We start from the raw sequence: 23,955 nt of genomic DNA on the forward strand, positions 1-23,955 counted from the left end.
CTAGAAAGCCTCGTCCTGCGTGCCCTCCTCCAGCCCACAGGGCGACACGAACCTACTGGAAAACACAAACATCTTCAGAACACGGGAACACTGAACACCAGGGAAGACAGATCGCAAGCCTGTCTCCTTCGTTGAGGCTGATCCCACCCCATGCATCCTGGCAATTCTCCACTGCCACGGTGACACTACCGAGTAACCCACAGTGATCAAAGGCATGGTCCCCGAGGTCCACAGACAGACTTTCAACAGAAGCCCTCTGCCATGCGAGGGGACTTGGAAGCCTGAAAGGGAACAGTGGCTGGCCACGGCAGCACAGCAGGCATGGCAATGGGGCCCCCATCTCTGCCCCACCAATGGACTGCTCCAGATAAACCTCTGGCTGTTCGAATGGCCTGCATGCTACACTGGCCGGTCTCGTCATTCCCCCACAGGCGAAACAGCTTTGCTTTACACATTGCCAAACAAGGGAACAAAGCGGCCAAAGGGGATATTCGCATAACTCAACTACCTCCAAGGGGGCCGGCACAGACGCCTCACCATGTCGATCTTCTCTACTTCCCGCAAGACACCCTTTGGGTGTCATTCCTTGGGCAACGGGATCACAACTCTACACAGGTTACCTACCTCAACTCACCCACTTGAACTGCCAACGCCATCCACTCCATAGGCAGCTTATGCCAGCCCATCACGAACAAGACACATTCCTGGGAAGCCGAGACCAGTGCCTGCAACCCAATGATGACAGCCCATCCCACGACATCACACAGGACCTTTCCTCATGATACCTTACCTTTCTCTCCAGGCCAGCAGCCACCACCCAGGCTGAAATGCTTCACTCGATCCACACCCCAGTCCACGAACATCCACTTAGCGCCAACAGTGTGCCGGCAACTTCAGCAGAGGAGCTGACAGCGGCAGCACTGAGGCCTAAACCATCAGCCCCCTTCCGCCATCGCCCAACTCCAGCCCACGCCCGCCCACTGCTCCAGTCACACCAGGCAGTCAAGAACCTCACTGCGTGAAACACAACAACAGAGAGGGCCACAGGCCTGGCCTGAGGCTCCAGGCTCCAACCAGGGAAACTTGCTCATTTTGGCTTCTATAATCAACCTCAGAAGCAAGCAGGCACAAAGCGTGATCCTCTCCAAATATCACCTCTCCAAGCTGCAAGCTTACTGGGTCTATACCAGAAGACACTCCGACCCTGAAGACTAGCAGGAAAGCCTGCCCTCTTGCATTCCCTCAACGGCCTTTTAGCAGGCACCGGGGATTCTTAGGTGACCCAGCTTATGAGCAGACATGCTCGACCCTCAGACAGGAGCCCCTCCAATGCTGGAGCCCTTAGTGGTGTTTGCATGCCTGACAGCAGGGGACGTTGGCCCTCACTCCTAACTGTCCCGTACCCCCGAGAGAGAAAACGTGCTGGACCTCAGTTTCGAGGAGGAGACGGTAGAGCGTTCTCACTCATTTCGGTCAGATTTTCCAAGGAATGCATACAAGGGTGTCATCATTGATCCAAGCACATGCTGGGATGCTGCAGAACACAAAAGGGAAGGCCGTGGAGCTCTGCAGAGGAGCCATGACCTGGAAGTACTCCAACTGCCTGGGGAATCCACAGTCCTCAGGCCACTCAGCAAGACCAGCAATCAATCCACTCTTGCAACCATTGGGCCCATCTGTGGAAAACCTAATATCCAATGGCACATCTTAGTACGGGTGAATGCCTACCGTCCTGAGATATCCACAGCCACGCTCGGCAACGTGCACCCGCCCCACTTTTTCCAGTTCTCCTTAGCACATCCAGTCATCAGACAACGCGAAGGTCTTCTTCTCTTTGCCGACAGCCAGCCTTACCCTGCAACTGCACCTGAGAAGTGGACAGAAATCACGCAGGTTTCTGATTTGCACCAGGGTCCTCAGAGAACATGATTCTTATGAACACATAACCTGGGCGTGAGCCTGGAACCTGCTTCCCAAGTACCACTTTCCCCTACCGAAAACTGATTGTGTGTCTCACAGCACGACTGAAGAAAGTTACGCACGTACGTTGGTCGGTGTGTGAGAGGCTGTATGTGTCTATTCACACGTGTGGGCGTGTGTGACTGAGACTTTGCACGAGGATGCGTTTGTGGATTCCTGTGTGTGCTGCTAAATACGCGTCTTGGTCTCTGGGTGTCCCTGTGGCGCTTTGCAGATGCCTCTAACAGTAAACGTCATAGTTTATACACAGCACCCTGGTTGGACCCCCAACTGAAAGGAGAAAGACCTCTGTCAGTTTCATGAGGCCGCATGCAAACTTTGACCCCCAGGGCTGTCGAAATAGGCCACAGACTCCCGCTCTCCCACAGCCACGCCTTCTGACCAAAGCACAAAGTCTGGACGAGACCTCCCTCCCGGCCGTGGGTGTCAAACCTATGTGGACCTGGAGATCCTGCCACCTACCACCACAACTGATGTGCCCTTGGGGTCACTCCCAGAGATCCCGGAAGCAAGGTAACCTCCCATGGGCGTGCTGACACCGATCTGCAGTTGCTGACAGGCAAGATGCAGCCTGGGAATTCTCAAGGGGTTAACGGACTTGGGCCCAAGTGCCTCATCTCGCCAACTAGACCAAATCACTTTCCATGACCCCGTGGGAATGCCCTCAATGGGAAGAGTTGGGCTTCAGCAACCATGACACAGGTTGGAACCCCACAGCAGAAATTAGGCCACCTTCCCGGCCACGTAAAGGAAAGCTTCCAACTGGTAGTGTTTGCGGCCCTGACCATTGAGGAAACGCTCAAACGCTGCACAGCCTCGTCCTAAGTGACCTCCTCCTGCCTGCAGGGCGACTCCACTCGACTTGAAGCCACAGACATCATGCGAACACGGAGACACTGAACAGCAGGGAAGACACACCGCAAGCATGTCTGCTTTGATGGTGCCCACCCCACCCCATGTATCCTGGTAATTCTCCACTGCCACAGCGACACTACCGATGAACTCACAGTGATCAAAGGCACTGTCCCCGAGTACCACAGACAGACTTTCAACGGAAAATCTTTGCCACACGAGGGGACCTGGAAGCTTGAAAGGGTACAGTGGCTATCCACGTCAGTGCATCTGGCGTCGCAACAGTGCCCCCACCTCTGTCCTGCCAACGGACTGCTCCAGATAAACCTCTGGCTGTTCGCTAGCCGAGTCATGCCCCCCCCAGGAGAAGCACTTTCGCTTTACGCATTCCCAAACAAGGGAACAAAGCGGCCAAATGGGATGTTCGCATAACTAACCATCCTCCCAGGAGGCCGGCACAGACGTGTCACCATGTCGAACTTCTTTGCGTCTCGCAAGACACCCTTTGGTTGTCTTTCCTCTGGCAACGGGATCGCAACTCTACACAGGTTACCTACCTCACCTCATCCACTGGAACTGCCAAAGCCATCCCCTCCTTAGGCAGCTGATGCCAGCCAATCACGCACATGTCACATCCTTGGGAAGCCGAGGCCAGCACCTGCAACCCAATTATGATAGCCTATTCCACGACATCACAAAGAACATGTCCTCATCTATCCTTACCTTCCTGTGCGGGCCATCAGTGATCCACGCAGGTTTAATTTCAGCACTCGATCTTCTCCCCACTCCGCGATGACCCACTTGGCATCAACATTGTGCCGGGAGTTAAAGTAGAGAAGCAAACAAGGGCAGCAGCGAGGCCTAATCCATCAGCCCCTTTCCACCGATGCCCAACCGAGCTCACCCCCGCCCATTGCTCCAGCCTCACTAGGCGCTCAAGAACCTCACCGTGAAAAACGCAAGAACAGGGAGGGCCACAGGCCTGGCCTGAGGTTCCAGGCACCAACCAAGGACGCTTGCTCATTTTGGCTTCCAGAATCAACCCCCAAAACGGCAGGCACGATGCGTGATCCTGGCCAAAACTCACCTCCCAACTGCAAGCTAACTGGTCCTAGACCAGCACACACTTCAACTCTTAAAACCAGCAGGAGAGCCTGCCCCCTCATATTCCCTCAACAGCCATTCAACAGGGACCCGGGATTCACAGATAACACAGCTTATGTGCAGACACGGTCAACCCTCAGACAGGAGCCCCTCCAATACTGGAGTCCTTGGTGGTGTTTGCATACATGTCGGCAGGGGACGCTGACCCTCATTCCGAACTGTCATCTCCCCCTGAGAGAGGAAACGTGCTGAACCTCAGTTTCGATGACGAGACGGTAGAGTGTTCTCACTCATTTTGTTCAGATTTTCCAAGGAATGCATGCAAGGGTGTCATCATCGATCCAAGCACATGCTGGGACGCTGCAGCACACAACCGGGGTGTGCGCAGGGCTCTGTACAGGAGCCATGAGCCTGGGCTACCCCAAAACCCTGGAAAATCCACAGCCCTCAGGCCCCTCGGCAATAGGAACAATCAATCCACTCTTGCAGCCACTGGGCCCGTCTGAGGAAAACCTAATATCTAATGGCACATCATGGGGTGCTTGAATACCTACCGTCCTGAGTTATCCACGACCATGCTCGGGGACATGGGCCCGCCTCACTTTTTCCAGTTCTTCTGAGCACCTCCAGTCATCAGAGCACACGAAGGTCTTCTTGTTTGTGCCGACGGCCAGCCTTTCCCAGCAACTGCACCTGAGAAGTGGACAGAAATCACCGAGGCTTCATCAATGGACTGGTGTCCTCAGAGGACATGATCCATAAAAACATTGACCTGGCCTTGAGCTCTGAAACTGCTTCCCAAGGACCTCTATCCCTTACCGAGAATTGACTGCATGTCTGATAGTATGACTGCAGGAAGTTAGGCACATACGTTGGCCGGTGTGTGAGAGGCTACATGTGTGTGTTCATGCGTGTGGGCGTGTGTGACTGTGACTGCGCATGCGGACGTGCTTGTGGGTTTCTCTGTGTGCCGCTGAATACGCGTCTCGGTATCAGTGTGTCCCTATGGCCCTGTGAGGAGGAGTCCAAGAATAAAAGAAATAGTTTATACACAGCACCCTGGTTAGACCCCCCAACTGAAAGGAGAAAGACCCCTGTCAGCTTCAAGAGGCCGCAGGCAAACTTGGACCCCCAGGGGTTGTTGAAAGAGTCCCCGGACTCCCGCTCTCCCACAACCACGCCTTCTGACCAAAACACAAAGACTCGATGAGACCTTCCTCCGGGACTTGGCTGTGACCTCGACATGCACCTCGAGACTCTGTCAGCTACCAGTATATCTGATGGGCATTTGGGATCACTCGCAGCACTTCCGGAAGCAAGGGAACTCCCATGGTCGGGCCGACACTGACCGGCAGGTGTCTACTGCCAATTTGCAGCCTGAAACCACTCAAGGGGCTAACGAACGTGGGCCCACGTGCCACTTCTCGCCAACTAGGCCTAATCACTTTCCATTGACCCGTGGGAATGCCCACCACAGGAAGTGGTGGGCTTCAGCCACCATGACCCATGTCGGATCCCCACGGCGGAAACTAGTCCACATTCCCAGCCACGTCTCAGGCAGCTCCCATCTTGAATGTTTGCGGCCCTGACCCCTAAGGAAACGCTCAAACCCTAGAAAGCCTCGTCCTGCGTGCCCTCCTCCAGCCCACAGGGCGACACGAACCTACTGGAAAACACAAACATCTTCAGAACACGGGAACACTGAACACCAGGGAAGACAGACCGCAAGCCTGTCTCCTTCGTTGAGGCTGATCCCACCCCATGCATCCTGGCAATTCTCCACTGCCACGGTGACACTACCGAGTAACCCACAGTGATCAAAGGCATGGTCCCCGAGGTCCACAGACAGACTTTCAACAGAAGACCTCTGCCATGCGAGGGGACTTGGAAGCCTGAAAGGGAACAGTGGCTGGCCACGGCAGCACAGCAGGCATGGCAATGGGGCCCCCATCTCTGCCCCACCAATGGACTGCTCCAGATAAACCTCTGGCTGTTCGAATGGCCTGCATGCTACACTGGCCGGTCTCGTCATTCCCCCACAGGCGAAACAGCTTTGCTTTACACATTGCCAAACAAGGGAACAAAGCGGCCAAAGGGGATATTCGCATAACTCAACTACCTCCAAGGGGGCCGGCACAGACGCCTCACCATGTCGGTCTTCTCTACTTCCCGCAAGACACCCTTTGGGTGTCATTCCTTGGGCAACGGGATCGCAACTCTACACAGGTTACCTACCTCAACTCACCCACTTGAACTGCCAACGCCATCCACTCCATAGGCAGCTTATGCCAGCCCATCACGAACAAGACACATTCCTGGGAAGCCGAGACCAGTGCCTGCAACCCAATGATGACAGCCCATCCCACGACATCACACAGGACCTTTCCTCATGATACCTTACCTTTCTCTCCAGGCCAGCAGCCACCACCCAGGCTGAAATGCTTCACTCGATCCACACCCCAGTCCACGAACATCCACTTAGCGCCAACAGTGTGCCGGCAACTTCAGCAGAGGAGCTGACAGCGGCAGCACTGAGGCCTAAACCATCAGCCCCCTTCCGCCATCGCCCAACTCCAGCCCACGCCCGCCCACTGCTCCAGTCACAGCAGGCAGTCAAGAACCTCACTGCGTGAAACACAGCAACAGCGAGGGCCACAGGCCTGGCCTGAGGCTCCAGGCTCCAACCAGGGAAACTTGCTCATTTTGGCTTCTATAATCAACCTCAGAAGCAAGCAGGCACAAAGCGTGATCCTCTCCAAATATCACCTCTCCAAGCTGCAAGCTTACTGGGTCTATACCAGAAGACACTCCGACCCTGAAGACTAGCAGGAAAGCCTGCCCTCTTGCATTCCCTCAACGGCCTTTTAGCAGGCACCGGGGATTCTTAGGTGACCCAGCTTATGAGCAGACATGCTCGACCCTCAGACAGGAGCCCCTCCAATGCTGGAGCCCTTAGTGGTGTTTGCATGCCTGACAGCAGGGGACGTTGGCCCTCACTCCTAACTGTCCCGTACCCCCGAGAGAGAAAACGTGCTGGACCTCAGTTTCGAGGAGGAGACGGTAGAGCGTTCTCACTCATTTCGGTCAGATTTTCCAAGGAATGCATACAAGGGTGTCATCATCGATCCAAGAACATGCTGGGATGCTGCAGAACACAAAAGGGAAGGCCGTGGAGCTCTGCAGAGGAGCCATGACCTGCAAGTACTCCAACTGCCTGGGGAATCCACAGTCCTCAGGCCACTCAGCAAGACCAGCAATCAATCCACTCTTGCAACCATTGGGCCCATCTGTGGAAAACCTAATATCCAATGGCACATCTTAGTACGGGTGAATGCCTACCGTCCTGAGATATCCACAGCCACGCTCGGCAACGTGCACCCGCCCCACTTTTTCCAGTTCTCCTTAGCACATCCAGTCATCAGACAACGCGAAGGTCTTCTTCTCTTTGCCGACAGCCAGCCTTACCCTGCAACTGCACCTGAGAAGTGGACAGAAATCACGCAGGTTTCTGATTTGCACCAGGGTCCTCAGAGAACATGATTCTTATGAACACATAACCTGGGCGTGAGCCTGGAACCTGCTTCCCAAGTACCACTTTCCCCTACCGAAAACTGATTGTGTGTCTCACAGCACGACTGAAGAAAGTTACGCACGTACGTTGGTCGGTGTGTGAGAGGCTGTATGTGTCTATTCACACGTGTGGGCGTGTTTGACTGAGACTTTGCACGAGGATGCGTTTGTGGATTCCTGTGTGTGCTGCTAAATACGCGTCTTGGTCTCTGGGTGTCCCTGTGGCGCTTTGCAGATGCCTCTAACAGTAAACGTCATAGTTTATACACAGCAACCTTGTTGGACCCCCAACTGAAAGGAGAAAGACCTCTGTCAGTTTCATGAGGCCTCATGCAAACTTTGACCCCCAGGGCTGTCGAAATAGGCCACAGACTCCCGCTCTCCCACAGCCACGCCTTCTGACCAAAGCACAAAGTCTGGACGAGACCTCCCTCCCGGCTGTGGGTGTCAAACTTATGTGGACCTGGAGATCCTGCCACCTACCACCACATCTGATGTGCCCTTGGGGTCACTCCCAGAGCTCCCGGAAGCAAGGTAACCTCCCATGGGCGTGCTGACACCGATCTGCAGTTGCTGACAGGCAAGATGCAGCCTGGGAATTCTCAAGGGGTTAACGGACTTGGGCCCAAGTGCCTCATCTCGCCAACTAGACCAAATCACTTTCCATGACCCCGTGGGAATGCCCTCAATGGGAAGAGTTGGGCTTCAGCAACCATGACACAGGTTGGAACCCCACAGCAGAAATTAGGCCACCTTCCCGGCCACGTAAAGGAAAGCTTCCAACTGGTAGTGTTTGCGGCCCTGACCATTGAGGAAACGCTCAAACGCTGCACAGCCTCGTCCTAAGTGACCTCCTCCTGCCTGCAGGGCGACTCCACTCGACTTGAAGCCACAGACATCATGCGAACACGGAGACACTGAACAGCAGGGAAGACACACCGCAAGCCTGTCTGCTTTGATGGTGCCCACCCCACCCCATGCATCCTGGTAATTCTCCACTGCCACAGCGACACTACCGATGAACTCACAGTGATCAAAGGCACTGTCCCCGAGTACCACAGACAGACTTTCAACGGAAAAACTTTGCCACACGAGGGGACCTGGAAGCTTGAAAGGGTACAGTGGCTATCCACGTCAGTGCATCTGGCGTCGCAACAGTGCCCCCACCTCTGTCCTGCCAACGGACTGCTCCAGATAAACCTCTGGCTGTTCGCTAGCCGAGTCATGCCCCCCCCAGGAGAAGCACTTTCGCTTTACGCATTCCCAAACAAGGGAACAAAGCGGCCAAATGGGATGTTCGCATAACTAACCATCCTCCCAGGAGGCCGGCACAGACGTGTCACCATGTCGAACTTCTTTGCGTCTCGCAAGACACCCTTTGGTTGTCTTTCCTCTGGCAACGGGATCGCAACTCTACACAGGTTACCTACCTCACCTCATCCACTTGAACTGCCAAAGCCATCCCCTCCATAGGCAGCTGATGCCAGCCAATCACGCACATGTCACATCCTTGGGAAGCCGAGGCCAGCACCTCCAACCCAATTATGATAGCCTATTCCACGACATCACAAAGAACATGTCCTCATCTCTCCTTACCTTCCTGTGCGGGCCATCAGTGATCCACGCAGGTTTAATTTCAGCACTCGATCTTCTCCCCACTCCGCGATGACCCACTTGGCATCAACATTGTGCCGGGAGTTAAAGTAGAGAAGCAAACAAGGGCAGCAGCGAGGCCTAATCCATCAGCCCCTTTCCACCGATGCCCAACCGAGCTCACCCCCGCCCATTGCTCCAGCCTCACTAGGCACTCAAGAACCTCACCGTGAAAAACGCAAGAACAGGGAGGGCCACAGGCCTGGCCTGAGGTTCCAGGCACCAACCAAGGACGCTTGCTCATTTTGGCTTCCAGAATCAACCCCCAAAACGGCAGGCATGATGCGTGATCCTGGCCAAAACTCACCTCCCAACTGCAAGCTAACTGGTCCTAGACCAGCACACACTTCGACTCTTAAAACCAGCAGGAGAGCCTGCCCCCTCACATTCCCTCAACAGCCATTCAACAGGGACCCGGGATTCACAGATAACACAGCTTATGTGCAGACACGGTCAACCCTCAGAGAGGAGCCCCTCCAATACTGGAGTCCTTGGTGGTGTTTGCATACATGTCGGCAGGGGACGCTGACCCTCATTCCGAACTGTCATCTCCCCCTGAGAGAGGAAACGTGCTGAACCTCAGTTTCGATGACGAGACGGTAGAGTGTTCTCACTCATTTTGTTCAGATTTTCCAAGGAATGCATGCAAGGGTGTCATCATTGATCCAAGCACATGCTGGGACGCTGCAGCACACAACCGGGGTGTGCGCAGGGCTCTGTACAGGAGCCATGAGCCTGGGCTACCCCAAAACCCTGGAAAATCCACAGCCCTCAGGCCACTCGGCAATAGGAACAATCAATCCACTCTTGCAGCCACTGGGCCCGTCTGAGGAAAACCTAATATCTAATGGCACATCATGGGGTGCTTGAATACCTACCGTCCTGAGTTATCCACGACCATGCTCGGGGACATGGGCCCGCCTCACTTTTTCCAGTTCTTCTTAGCACCTCCAGTCATCAGAGCACACGAAGGTCTTCTTGTTTGTGCCGACGGCCAGCCTTTCCCAGCAACTGCACCTGAGAAGTGGACAGAAATCACCGAGGCTTCATCAATGGACTGGTGTCCTCAGAGGACATGATCCATAAAAATATTGACCTGGCCTTGAGCTCTGAAACTGCTTCCCAAGGACCTCTATCCCTTACCGAGAATTGACTGCATGTCTGATAGTATGACTGCAGGAAGTTAGGCACATACGTTGGCCGGTGTGTGAGAGGCTACATGTGTGTGTTCATGCGTGTGGGCGTGTGTGACTGTGACTGCGCATGCGGACGTGCTTGTGGGTTTCTCTGTGTGCCGCTGAATACGCGTCTCGGTATCAGTGTGTCCCTATGGCCCTGTGAGGAGGAGTCCAAGAATAAAACAAATAGTTTATACACAGCACCCTTGTTAGACCCCTCAACTGAAAGGAGAAAGACCTCTGTCAGCTTCAAGAGGCCGCAGGCAAACTTGGACCCCCAGGGGTTGTTGAAAGAGTCCCCGGACTCCCGCTCTCCCACAACCACGCCTTCTGACCAAAACACAAAGACTCGATGAGACCTTCCTCCGGGACTTGGCTGTGACCTCGACATGCACCTCGAGACTCTGTCAGCTACCAGTATATCTGATGGGCATTTGGGATCACTCGCAGCACTTCCGGAAGCAAGGGAACTCCCATGGTCGGGCCGACACTGACCGGCAGGTGTCTACTGCCAATTTGCAGCCTGAAACCACTCAAGGGGCTAACGAACGTGGGCCCATGTGCCACTTCTCGCCAACTAGGCCTAATCACTTTCCATTGACCCGTGGGAATGCCCACCACAGGAAGTGGTGGGCTTCAGCCACCATGACCCATGTCGGATCCCCACGGCGGAAACTAGTCCACATTCCCAGCCACGTCTCAGGCAGCTCCCATCTTGAAAGTTCGCGGCCCTGACCCCTAAGGAAACGCTCAAAACATTGAAAGCCTCGTCCTACGTGCCCTCCTCCAGCCCACAGGGCGACACGAACCTACTGGAAAACACAAACATCTTCAGAACACGGGAACACTGAACACCAGGGAAGACAGACCGCAAGCCTGTCTCCTTCGTTGATGCTGATACCACCCCATGCATCCTGGCAATTCTCCACTGCCACGGTGACACTACTGAGTAACCCACAGTGATCAAAGGCATGGTCCCCGAGGTCCACAGACAGACTTTCAACAGAAGACCTCTGCCATGCGAGGGGACTTGGAAGCCTGAAAGGGAACAGTGGCTGGCCACGGCAGCACAGCAGGCATGGCAATGGGGCCCCCATCTCTGCCCCACCAATGGACTGCTCCAGATAAACCTCTGGCTGTTCGAATGGCCTGCATGCTACACTGGCCGGTCTCGTCATTCCCCCACAGGCGAAACAGCTTTGCTTTACACATTGCCAAACAAGGGAACAAAGCGGCCAAAGGGGATATTCGCATAACTCAACTACCTCCAAGGGGGCCGGCACAGACGCCTCACCATGTCGATCTTCTCTACTTCCCGCAAGACACCCTTTGGGTGTCATTCCTTGGGCAACGGGATCGCAACTCTACACAGGTTACCTACCTCAACTCACCCACTTGAACTGCCAACGCCATCCACTCCATAGGCAGCTTATGCCAGCCCATCACGAACAAGACACATTCCTGGGAAGCCGAGACCAGTGCCTGCAACCCAATGATGACAGCCCATCCCACGACATCACACAGGACCTTTCCTCATGATACCTTACCTTTCTCTCCAGGCCAGCAGCCACCACCCAGGCTGAAATGCTTCACTCGATCCACACCCCAGTCCACGAACATCCACTTAGCGCCAACAGTGTGCCGGCAACTTCAGCAGAGGAGCTGACAGCGGCAGCACTGAGGCCTAAACCATCAGCCCCCTTCCGCCATCGCCCAACTCCAGCCCACGCCCGCCCACTGCTCCAGTCACACCAGGCAGTCAAGAACCTCACTGCGTGAAACACAGCAACAGCGAGGGCCACAGGCCTGGCCTGAGGCTCCAGGCTCCAACCAGGGAAACTTGCTCATTTTGGCTTCTATAATCAACCTCAGAAGCAAGCAGGCACAAAGCGTGATCCTCTCCAAATATCACCTCTCCAAGCTGCAAGCTTACTGGGTCTATACCAGAAGACACTCCGACCCTGAAGACTAGCAGGAAAGCCTGCCCTCTTGCATTCCCTCAACGGCCTTTTAGCAGGCACCGGGGATTCTTAGGTGACCCAGCTTATGAGCAGACATGCTCGACCCTCAGACAGGAGCCCCTCCAATGCTGGAGCCCTTAGTGGTGTTTGCATGCCTGACAGCAGGGGACGTTGGCCCTCACTCCTAACTGTCCAGTACCCCCGAGAGAGAAAACGTGCTGGACCTCAGTTTCGAGGAGGAGACGGTAGAGCGTTCTCACTCATTTCGGTCAGATTTTCCAAGGAATGCATACAAGGGTGTCATCATCGATCCAAGAACATGCTGGGATGCTGCAGAACACAAAAGGGAAGGCCGTGGAGCTCTGCAGAGGAGCCATGACCTGCAAGTACTCCAACTGCCTGGGGAATCCACAGTCCTCAGGCCACTCAGCAAGACCAGCAATCAATCCACTCTTGCAACCATTGGGCCCATCTGTGGAAAACCTAATATCCAATGGCACATCTTAGTACGGGTGAATGCCTACCGTCCTGAGATATCCACAGCCACGCTCGGCAACGTGCACCCGCCCCACTTTTTCCAGTTCTCCTTAGCACATCCAGTCATCAGACAACGCGAAGGTCTTCTTCTCTTTGCCGACAGCCAGCCTTACCCTGCAACTGCACCTGAGAAGTGGACAGAAATCACGCAGGTTTCTGATTTGCACCAGGGTCCTCAGAGAACATGATTCTTATGAACACATAACCTGGGCGTGAGCCTGGAACCTGCTTCCCAAGTACCACTTTCCCCTACCGAAAACTGATTGTGTGTCTCACAGCACGACTGAAGAAAGTTACGCACGTACGTTGGTCGGTGTGTGAGAGGCTGTATGTGTCTATTCACACGTGTGGGCGTGTTTGACTGAGACTTTGCACGAGGATGCGTTTGTGGATTCCTGTGTGTGCTGCTAAATACGCGTCTTGGTCTCTGGGTGTCCGTGTGGCGCTTTGCAGATGCCTCTAACAGTAAACGTCATAGTTTATACACAGCAACCTTGTTGGACCCCCAACTGAAAGGAGAAAGACCTCTGTCAGTTTCATGAGGCCTCATGCAAACTTTGACCCCCAGGGCTGTCGAAATAGGCCACAGACTCCCGCTCTCCCACAGCCACGCCTTCTGACCAAAGCACAAAGTCTGGACGAGACCTCCCTCCCGGCCGTGGGTGTCAAACCTATGTGGACCTGGAGATCCTGCCACCTACCACCACATCTGATGTGCCCTTGGGGTCACTCCCAGAGCTCCCGGAAGCAAGGTAACCTCCCATGGGCGTGCTGACACCGATCTGCAGTTGCTGACAGGCAAGATGCAGCCTGGGAATTCTCAAGGGGTTAACGGACTTGGGCCCAAGTGCCTCATCTCGCCAACTAGACCAAATCACTTTCCATGACCCCGTGGGAATGCCCTCAATGGGAAGAGTTGGGCTTCAGCAACCATGACACAGGTTGGAACCCCACAGCAGAAATTAGGCCACCTTCCCGGCCACGTAAAGGAAAGCTTCCAACTGGTAGTGTTTGCGGCCCTGACCATTGAGGAAACGCTCAAACGCTGCACAGCCTCGTCCTAAGTGACCTCCTCCTGCCTGCAGGGCGACTCCACTCGACTTGAAGCCACAGACATCATGCGAACACGGAGACACTGAACAGCAGGGAAGACACACCGCAAGCCTGTCTGCTTTGATGTTGCCCACCCCACCCCATGCATCCTGGTAATTCTCCACTGCCACAGCGACACTACCGATGAACTCACAGTGATCAAAGGCACTGTCCCCGAGTACCACAGACAGACTTTCAACGGAAAAACTTTGCCACACGAGGGGACCTGGAAGCTTGAAAGGGTACAGTGGCTATCCACGTCAGTGCATCTGGCGTCGCAACAGTGCCCCCACCTCTGTCCTGCCAACGGACTGCTCCAGATAAACCTCTGGCTGTTCGCTAGCCGAGTCATGCCCCCCCCAGGAGAAGCACTTTCGCTTTACGCATTCCCAAACAAGGGAACAAAGCGGCCAAATGGGATGTTCGCATAACTAACCATCCTCCCAGGAGGCCGGCACAGACGTGTCACCATGTCGAACTTCTTTGCGTCTCGCAAGACACCCTTTGGTTGTCTTTCCTCTGGCAACGGGATCGCAACTCTACACAGGTTACCTACCTCACCTCATCCACTTGAACTGCCAAAGCCATCCCCTCCATAGGCAGCTGATGCCAGCCAATCACGCACATGTCACATCCTTGGGAAGCCGAGGACAGCACCTGCAACCCAATTATGATAGCCTATTCCACGACATCACAAAGAACATGTCCTCATCTATCCTTACCTTCCTGTGCGGGCCATCAGTGATCCACGCAGGTTTAATTTCAGCACTCGATCTTCTGCCCACTCCGCGATGACCCACTTGGCATCAACATTGTGCCGGGAGTTAAAGTAGAGAAGCAAACAAGGGCAGCAGCGAGGCCTAATCCATCAGCCCCTTTCCACCGATGCCCAACCGAGCTCACCCCCGCCCATTGCTCCAGCCTCACTAGGCACTCAAGAACCTCACCGTGAAAAACGCAAGAACAGGGAGGGCCACAGGCCTGGCCTGAGGTTCCAGGCACCAACCAAGGACGCTTGCTCATTTTGGCTTCCAGAATCAACCCCCAAAACGGCAGGCATGATGCGTGATCCTGGCCAAAACTCTCCTCTCAACTGCAAGCTAACTGGTCCTAGACCAGCACACACTTCGACTCTTAAAACCAGCAGGAGAGCCTGCCCCCTCACATTCCGTCAACAGCCATTCAACAGGGACCCGGGATTCACAGATAACACAGCTTATGTGCAGACACGGTCAACCCTCAGACAGGAGCCCCTCCAATACTGGAGTCCTTGGTGGTGTTTGCATACATGTCGGCAGGGGACGCTGACCCTCATTCCGAACTGTCATCTCCCCCTGAGAGAGAAAACGTGCGGAACCTCAGTTTCGATGACGAGACGGTAGAGTGTTCTCACTCATTTTGTTCAGATTTTCCAAGGAATGCATGCAAGGGTGTCATCATCGATCCAAGCACATGCTGGGACGCTGCAGCACACAACCGGGGTGTGCGCAGGGCTCTGTACAGGAGCCATGAGCCTGGGCTACCCTAAAACCCTGGAGAATCCACAGCCCTCAGGCCACTCGGCAAGAGGAACAATCAATCCACTCTTGCAGCCACTGGGCCCGTCTGAGGAAAACCTAATATCTAATGGCACATCATGGGGTGCTTGAATACCTACCGTCCTGAGTTATCCACGACCATGCTCGGGGACATGGGCCCGCCTCACTTTTTCCAGTTCTTCTTAGCACCTCCAGTCATCAGAGCACACGAAGGTCTTCTTGTTTGTGCCGACGGCCAGCCTTTCCCAGCAACTGCACCTGAGAAGTGGACAGAAATCACCGAGGCTTCATAAATGGACTGGTGTCCTCAGAGGCCATGATCCATAAAAACATTGACCTGGCCTTGAGCTCTGAAACTGCTTCCCAAGGACCTCTATCCCTTACCGAGAATTGACTGCATGTCTGATAGTATGACTGCAGGAAGTTAGGCACATACGTTGGCCGGTGTGTGAGAGGCTACATGTGTGTGTTCATGTGTGTGGGCGTGTGTGACTGTGACTGCGCATGCGGACGTGCTTGTGGGTTTCTCTGTGTGCCGCTGAATACGCGTCTCGGTATCAGTGTGTCCCTATGGCCCTGTGAGGAGGAGTCCAAGAATAAAAGAAATAGTTTATACACAGCACCCTGGTTAGACCCCCCAACTGAAAGGAGAAAGACCCCTGTCAGCTTCAAGAGGCCGCAGGCAAACTTGGACCCCCAGGGTTTGTTGAAAGAGTCCCCGGACTCCCGCTCTCCCACAACCACGCCTTCTGACCAAAACACAAAGGCTCGATGAGACCTTCCTCCGGGACTTGGCTGTGACCTCGACATGCACCTCGAGACTCTGTCAGCTACCAGTATATCTGATGGGCATTTGGGATCACTCGCAGCACTTCCGGAAGCAAGGGAACTCCCATGGTCGGGCCGACACTGACCGGCAGGTGTCTACTGCCAATTTGCAGCCTGAAACCACTCAAGGGGCTAACGAACGTGGGCCCATGTGCCACTTCTCGCCAACTAGGCCTAATCACTTTGCATTGACCCGTGGGAATGCCCACCACAGGAAGTGGTGGGCTTCAGCCACCATGACCCATGTCGGATCCCCACGGCGGAAACTAGTTCACTTTCCCAGCCACGTCTCAGGCAGCTCCCATCTTGAAAGTTCGCGGCCCTGACCCCTAAGGAAACGCTCAAACCCTTGAAAGCCTCGTCCTACGTGCCCTCCTCCAGCCCACAGGGCGACACGAACCTACTGGAAAACACAAACATCTTCAGAACACGGGAACACTGAACACCAGGGAAGACAGACCGCAAGCCTGTCTCCTTCGTTGATGCTGATCCCACCCCATGCATCCTGGCAATTCTCCACTGCCACGGTGACACTACCGAGTAACCCACAGTGATCAAAGGCATGGTCCCTGAGGTCCACAGACAGACTTTCAACAGAAGACCTCTGCCATGCGAGGGGACTTGGAAGCCTGAAAGGGAACAGCGGCTGGCCACGGCAGCACAGCAGGCATGGCAATGGGGCCCCCATCTCTGCCCCACCAATGGACTGCTCCAGATAAACCTCTGGCTGTTCGAATGGCCTGCATGCTACACTGGCCGGTCTCGTCATTCCCCCACAGGCGAAAGAGCTTTGCTTTACACATTGCCAAACAAGGGAACAAAGCGTCCAAAGGGGATATTTGCATAACTCAACTACCTCCAAGGGGGCCGGCACAGACGCCTCACCATGTCGATCTTCTCTACTTCCCGCAAGACACCCTTTGGGTGTCATTCCTTGGGCAACGGGATCGCAACTCTACACAGGTTACCTACCTCAACTCACCCACTTGAACTGCCAATGCCATCCACTCCATAGGCAGCTTATGCTAGCCCATCACGAACAAGACACATTCCTGGGAAGCCGAGACCAGTGCCTGCAACCCAATGATGACAGCCCATCCCACGACATCACACAGGACCTTTCCTCATGATACCTTACCTTTCTCTCCAGGCCAGCAGCCACCACCCAGGCTGAAATGCTTCACTCTATCCACACCCCAGTCCACGAACATCCACTTAGCGACAACAGTGTGCCGGCAACTTCAGCAGAGGAGCTGACAGCGGCATCACTGAGGCCTAAACCATCAGCCCCCTTCCGCCATCGCCCAACTCCAGCCCACGCCCGCCCACTGCTCCAGCCACACCAGGCAACCAAGAACCTCACCACGTGAAACACAACAACAGAGAGGGCCACAGGCCTGGCCTGAGGCTCCAGGCTCCAACCAGGGAAACTTGCTCATTTTGGCTTCCATATTCAACCTCAGAAGCGGCATGCACAAAGCGTGATTCTCTCCAAATATCACCTCTCCAAGCTGCAAGCTTACTGGGTCTATACCAGAAGACACTCCGACCCTGAAGACTAGCAGGAAAGCCTGCCCTCTTGCATTCCCTCAACGGCCTTTTAGCACGCACCGGGGATACTTAGGCGACCCGGCTTATGGGCAGACATGCTCGACCCTCAGACAGGAGCCCCTCCAATGCTGGAGCCCTTAGTGGTGTTTGCATGCCTGACAGCAGGGGACGTTGGCCCTCACTCCTAACTGTCCCGTACCCCCGAGAGAGGAAACGTGCTGGTCCTCAGTTTCGAGGAGGAGACGGTAGAGCGTTCTCACTCATTTCGGTCAGATTTTCCAAGGAATGCATACAAGGGTGTCATCATCGATCCAAGCACATGCTGGGATGCTGCAGAACACAAAAGGGAAGGCCGTGGAGCTCTGCAGAGGAGCCATGACCTGGAAGTACTCCAAATGCCTGGGGAATCCACAGTCCTCAGGCCACTCAGCAAGACCAGCATTCAATCCACTGTTGCAACCATTGGGCCCATCTGTGGAAAACCTAATATTCAATGGCACATCTTAGTACGGGTGAATGCCTACCGTCCTGAGATATCCACAGCCACGCTCGGCAACGTGCACCCGCCCCACTTTTTCCAGTTCTCCTTAGCACATCCAGTCATCAGACAACGCGAAGGTCTTCTTCTCTTTGCCGACAGCCAGCCTTACCCTGCAACTGCACCTGAGAAGTGGACAGAAATCACGCAGGTTTCCGATTTGCACCAGGGTCCTCAGAGAACATGATTCTTATGAACACATAACCTGGGCGTGAGCCTGGAACCTGCTTCCCAAGTACCACTTTCCCCTACCGAAAACTGATTGTGTGTATCACAGCACGACTGAAGAAAGTTACGCACGTACGTTGGTCGGTGTGTGAGAGGCTGTATGTGTCTATTCACACGTGTGGGCGTGTGTGACGAGAACTTTGCATGAGGATGCGTTTGTGGATTCCTGTGTGTGCTGCTAAATACGCGTCTTGGTCTCTGGGTGTCCCTGTAGCGCTTTGCAGATGCCTCTAACAGTAAACGTCATAGTTTATGCACAGCACCCTGGTTGGACCCCCAACTGAAAGGAGAAAGACCTCTGTCAGTTTCATGAGGCCGCATGCAAACTTTGACCCCCAGGGCTGTCGAAATAGGCCACAGACTCCCGCTCTCCCACAGCCACGCCTTCTGACCAAAGCACAAAGTCTGGACGAGACCTCCCTCCCGGCCGTGGGTGTCAAACCTATGTGGACCTGGAGATCCTGCCACCTACCACCACATCTGATGTGCCCTTGGGGTCACTCGCAGAGCTCCCGGAAGCAAGGTAACCTCCCATGGGCGTGCTGACACCGATCTGCAGTTGCTGACAGGCAAGATGCAGCCTGGGAATTCTCAAGGGGTTAACGGACTTGGGCCCAAGTGCCTCATCTCGCCAACTAGACCAAATCACTTTCCATGACCCCGTGGGAATGCCCTCAATGGGAAGAGTTGGGCTTCAGCAACCATGACACAGGTTGGAACCCCACAGCAGAAATTAGGCCACCTTCCCGGCCACGTAAAGGAAAGCTTCCAACTGGTAGTGTTTGCGGCCCTGACCATTGAGGAAACGCTCAAACGCTGCACAGCCTCGTCCTAAGTGACCTCCTCCTGCCTGCAGGGCGACTCCACTCGACTTGAAGCCACAGACATCATGCGAACACGGAGACACTGAACAGCAGGGAAGACACACCGCAAGCCTGTCTGCTTTGATGGTGCCCACCCCACCCCATGCATCCTGGTAATTCTCCACTGCCACAGCGACACTACCGATGAACTCACAGTGATCAAAGGCACTGTCCCCGAGTACCACAGACAGACTTTCAACGGAAAAACTTTGCCACACGAGGGGACCTGGAAGCTTGAAAGGGTACAGTGGCTATCCACGTCAGTGCATCTGGCGTCGCAACAGTGCCCCCACCTCTGTCCTGCCAACGGACTGCTCCAGATAAACCTCTGGCTGTTCGCTAGCCGAGTCATGCCCCCCCCCAGGAGAAGCACTTTCGCTTTACGCATTCCCAAACAAGGGAACAAAGCGGCCAAATGGGATGTTCGCATAACTAACCATCCTCCCAGGAGGCCGGCACAGACGTGTCACCATGTCGAACTTCTTTGCGTCTCGCAAGACACCCTTTGGTTGTCTTTCCTCTGGCAACGGGATCGCAACTCTACACAGGTTACCTACCTCACCTCATCCACTTGAACTGCCAAAGCCATCCCCTCCATAGGCAGCTGATGCCAGCCAATCACGCACATGTCACATCCTTGGGAAGCCGAGGCCAGCACCTGCAACCCAATTATGATAGCCTATTCCACGACATCACAAAGAACATGTCCTCATCTATCCTTACCTTCCTGTGCGGGCCATCAGTGATCCACGCAGGTTTAATTTCAGCACTCGTTCTTCTCCCCACTCCGCGATGACCCACTTGGCATCAACATTGTGCCGGGAGTTAAAGTAGAGAAGCAAACAAGGGCAGCAGCGAGGCCTAATCCATCAGCCCCTTTCCACCGATGCCCAACCGAGCTCACCCCCGCCCATTGCTCCAGCCTCACTAGGCACTCAAGAACCTCACCGTGAAAAACGCAAGAACAGGGAGGGCCACAGGCCTGGCCTGAGGTTCCAGGCACCAACCAAGGACGCTTGCTCATTTTGGCTTCCAGAATCAACCCCCAAAATGGCAGGCACGATGCGTGATCCTGGCCAAAACTCACCTCCCAACTGCAAGCTAACTGGTCCTAGACCAGCACACACTTCGACTCTTAAAACCAGCAGGAGAGCCTGCCCCCTCACATTCCCTCGACAGCCATTCAACAGGGACCTGGGATTCACAGATAACACAGCTTATGTGCAGACACGGTCAACCCTCAGACAGGAGCCCCTCCAATACTGGAGTCCTTAGTGGTGTTTGCATACATGTCGGCAGGGGACGCTGACCCTCATTCCGAACTGTCATCTCCCCCTGAGAGAGGAAACGTGCTGAACCTCAGTTTCGATGACGAGACGGTAGAGTGTTCTCACTCATTTTGTTCAGATTTTCCAAGGAATGCATGCAAGGGTGTCATCATCGATCCAAGCACATGCTGGGACGCTGCAGCACACAACCGGGGTGTGTGCAGGGCTCTGTACAGGAGCCATGAGCCTGGGCTACCCCAAAACCCTGGAGAATCCACAGCCCTCAGGCCACTCGGCAAGAGGAACAATCAATCCACTCTTGCAGCCACTGGGCCCGTCTGAGGAAAACCTAATATCTAATGGCACATCATGGGGTGCTTGAATACCTACCGTCCTGAGTTATCCACGACCATGCTCGGGGACATGGGCCCGCCTCACTTTTTCCAGTTCTTCTTAGCACCTCCAGTTATCAGAGCACACGAAGGTCTTCTTGTTTGTGCCGACGGCCAGCCTTTCCCAGCAACAGCACCTGAGAAGTGGACAGAAATCACCGAGGCTTCATAAATGGACTGGTGTCCTCAGAGGCCATGATCCATAAGAACATTGACCTGGCCTTGAGCTCTGAAACTGCTTCCCAAGGACCTCTATCCCTTACCGAGAATTGACTGCATGTCTGATAGTATGACTGCAGGAAGTTAGGCACATACGTTGGCCGGTGTGTGAGAGGCTACATGTGTGTGTTCATGCGTGTGGGCGTGTGTGACTGTGACTGCGCATGCGGACGTGCTTGTGGGTTTCTCTGTGTGCTGCTGAATACGCGTCTCGGTATCAGTGTGTCCCTATGGCCCTGTGAGGAGGAGTCCAAGAATAAAAGAAATAGTTTATACACAGCACCCTGGTTAGACCCCCCAACTGAAAGGAGAAAGACCCCTGTCAGCTTCAAGAGGCCGCAGGCAAACTTGGAACCCCAGGGGTTGTTGAAAGAGTCCCCGGACTCCCGCTCTCCCACAACCACGCCTTCTGACCAAAACACAAAGCCTCGATGAGACCTTCCTCCGGGACTTGGCTGTGACATCGACATGCACCTCGAGACTCTGTCAGCTACCAGTATATCTGATGGGCATTTGGGATCACTCGCAGCACTTCCGGAAGCAAGGGAACTCCCATGGTCGGGCCGACACCGACCGGCAGGTGTCTACTGCCAATTTGCAGCCTGAAACCACTCAAGGGGCTAACGAACGTGGGCCCATGTGCCACTTCTCGCCAACTAGGCCTAATCACTTTGCATTGACCCGTGGGAATGCCCACCAAAGGAAGTGGTGGGCTTCAGCCACCATGACCCATGTCGGATCCCCACGGCGGAAACTAGTCCACATTCCCAGCCACGTCTCAGGCAGCTCCCATCTTAAAATTTCGCGGCCCTGACCCCTAAGGAAACGCTCAAACCCTTGAAAGCCTCGTCCTACGTGCCCTCCTCCAGCCCACAGGGCGACACGAACCTACTGGAAAACACAAACATCTTCAGAACACGGGAACACTGAACACCAGGGAAGACAGACCGCAAGCCTGTCTCCTTCGTTGATGCTGATCCCACCCCATGCATCCTGGAAATTCTCCACTGCTACGGTGCCACTACCGAGTAACCCACAGTGATCAAAGGCATGGTCCCCGAGGTCCACAGACAGACTTTCAACAGAAGACCTCTGCCATGCGAGGGGACTTGGAAGCCTGAAAGGGAACAGCGGCTGGCCACGGCAGCACAGCAGGCATGGCAATGGGACCCGCATCTCTGCCCCACCAATGGACTGCTCCAGATAAACCTCTGGCTGTTCGAATGGCCTGCATGCTACACTGGCCGGTCTCGTCATTCCCCCACAGGCGAAAGAGCTTTGCTTTACACATTGCCAAACAAGGGAACAAAGCGGCCAAAGGGGATATTCGCATAACTCAACTACCTCCAAGGGGGCCGGCACAGACGCCTCACCATGTCGATCTTCACTACTTCCCGCAAGACACCCTTTGGGTGTCATTACTTGGGCAACGGGATCGCAACTCTACACAGGTTACCTACCTCAACTCACCCACTTGAACTGCCAACGCCATCCACTCCATAGGCAGCTTATGCCAGCCCATCACGAACAAGACACATTCTTGGGAAGCCGAGACCAGTGCCTGCAACCCAATGATGACAGCCCATCCCACGACATCACACAGGACCTTTCCTTATGATACCTTACCTTTCTCTCCAGGCCAGCAGCCACCACCCAGGCTGAAATGCTTCACTCGATCCACACCCCAGTCCACGAACATCCACTTAGCGCCAACAGTGTGCCAGCAACTTCAGCAGAGGAGCTGACAGCGGCAGCACTGAGGCCTAAACCATCAGCCCCCTTCCGCCATCGCCCAACTCCAGCCCACGCCCGCCCACTGCTCCAGTCACACCAGGCAGTCAAGAACCTCACTGCGTGAAACACAACAACAGAGAGGGCCACAGGCCTGGCCTGAGGCTCCAGGCTCCAACCAGGGAAACTTGCTCATTTTGGCTTCTATAATCAACCTCAGAAGCAAGCAGGCACAAAGCGTGATCCTCTCCAAATATCACCTCTCCAAGCTGCAAGCTTACTGGGTCTATACCAGAAGACATTCTGACCCTGAAGACTAGCAGGAAAGCCTGCCCTCTTGCATTCCCTCAACGGCCTTTTAGCAGGCACCGGGGATTCTTAGGTGACCCAGCTTATGAGGAGACATGTTCGACCCTCAGACAGGAGCCCCTCCAATGCTGGAGCCCTTAGTGGTGTTTGCATGCCTGACAGCAGGGGACGTTGGCCCTCACTCCTAACTGTCCCGTACCCCCGAGAGAGAAAACGTGCTGGACCTCAGTTTCGATGAGGAGACGGTAGAGCGTTCTCACTCATTTCGGTCAGATTTTCCAAGGAATGCATACAAGGGTGTCATCATTGATCCAAGCACATGCTGGGATGCTGCAGAACACAAAAGGGAAGGCCGTGGAGCTCTGCAGAGGAGCCATGACCTGGAAGTACTCCAACTGCCTGGGGAATCCACAGTCCTCAGGCCACTCAGCAAGACCAGCAATCAATCCACACTTGCAACCATTGGGCCCATCTGTGGAAAACCTAATATCCAATGGCACATCTTAGTACGGGTGAATGCCTACTGTCCTGAGATATCCACAGCCACGCTCGGCAACGTGCAC

At 54.6% G+C, this 23,955-nt stretch overlaps 9 non-coding genes across 9 annotated transcripts; all 9 read right to left on the minus strand.

Moving 5' to 3' along the window:
- Window positions 1-1,424: 1,424 nt before the first annotated feature.
- On the minus strand, window positions 1,425-1,517 carry LOC137757871 (small nucleolar RNA SNORD116). The gene has a single exon (XR_011072553.1). It is a non-coding gene; the product is annotated as a small nucleolar RNA SNORD116 (small nucleolar RNA).
- A 2,669-nt stretch (window positions 1,518-4,186) lies between these two features.
- LOC137757915 (small nucleolar RNA SNORD116) lies at window positions 4,187-4,279 on the minus strand. Its single transcript, XR_011072593.1, has one exon. It is a non-coding gene; the product is annotated as a small nucleolar RNA SNORD116 (small nucleolar RNA).
- A 2,692-nt stretch (window positions 4,280-6,971) lies between these two features.
- Window positions 6,972-7,064, minus strand: LOC137757857 (small nucleolar RNA SNORD116). The gene has a single exon (XR_011072540.1). It is a non-coding gene; the product is annotated as a small nucleolar RNA SNORD116 (small nucleolar RNA).
- A 2,669-nt stretch (window positions 7,065-9,733) lies between these two features.
- On the minus strand, window positions 9,734-9,826 carry LOC137757934 (small nucleolar RNA SNORD116). Its single transcript, XR_011072611.1, has one exon. It is a non-coding gene; the product is annotated as a small nucleolar RNA SNORD116 (small nucleolar RNA).
- Window positions 9,827-12,518: 2,692 nt separating this feature from the next.
- Window positions 12,519-12,611, minus strand: LOC137757858 (small nucleolar RNA SNORD116). The gene has a single exon (XR_011072541.1). It is a non-coding gene; the product is annotated as a small nucleolar RNA SNORD116 (small nucleolar RNA).
- A 2,669-nt stretch (window positions 12,612-15,280) lies between these two features.
- On the minus strand, window positions 15,281-15,373 carry LOC137757909 (small nucleolar RNA SNORD116). The gene has a single exon (XR_011072588.1). It is a non-coding gene; the product is annotated as a small nucleolar RNA SNORD116 (small nucleolar RNA).
- A 2,691-nt stretch (window positions 15,374-18,064) lies between these two features.
- On the minus strand, window positions 18,065-18,157 carry LOC137757890 (small nucleolar RNA SNORD116). The gene has a single exon (XR_011072571.1). It is a non-coding gene; the product is annotated as a small nucleolar RNA SNORD116 (small nucleolar RNA).
- A 2,670-nt stretch (window positions 18,158-20,827) lies between these two features.
- LOC137757916 (small nucleolar RNA SNORD116) lies at window positions 20,828-20,920 on the minus strand. Its single transcript, XR_011072594.1, has one exon. It is a non-coding gene; the product is annotated as a small nucleolar RNA SNORD116 (small nucleolar RNA).
- A 2,692-nt stretch (window positions 20,921-23,612) lies between these two features.
- LOC137757859 (small nucleolar RNA SNORD116) lies at window positions 23,613-23,705 on the minus strand. Its single transcript, XR_011072542.1, has one exon. It is a non-coding gene; the product is annotated as a small nucleolar RNA SNORD116 (small nucleolar RNA).
- Between the last annotated feature and the right edge of the window lie 250 nt (window positions 23,706-23,955).

This window comes from Eschrichtius robustus, unplaced genomic scaffold (assembly GCF_028021215.1).
Source record: "Eschrichtius robustus isolate mEscRob2 unplaced genomic scaffold, mEscRob2.pri scaffold_538, whole genome shotgun sequence".
NCBI lineage: Eukaryota > Metazoa > Chordata > Mammalia > Artiodactyla > Eschrichtiidae > Eschrichtius > Eschrichtius robustus.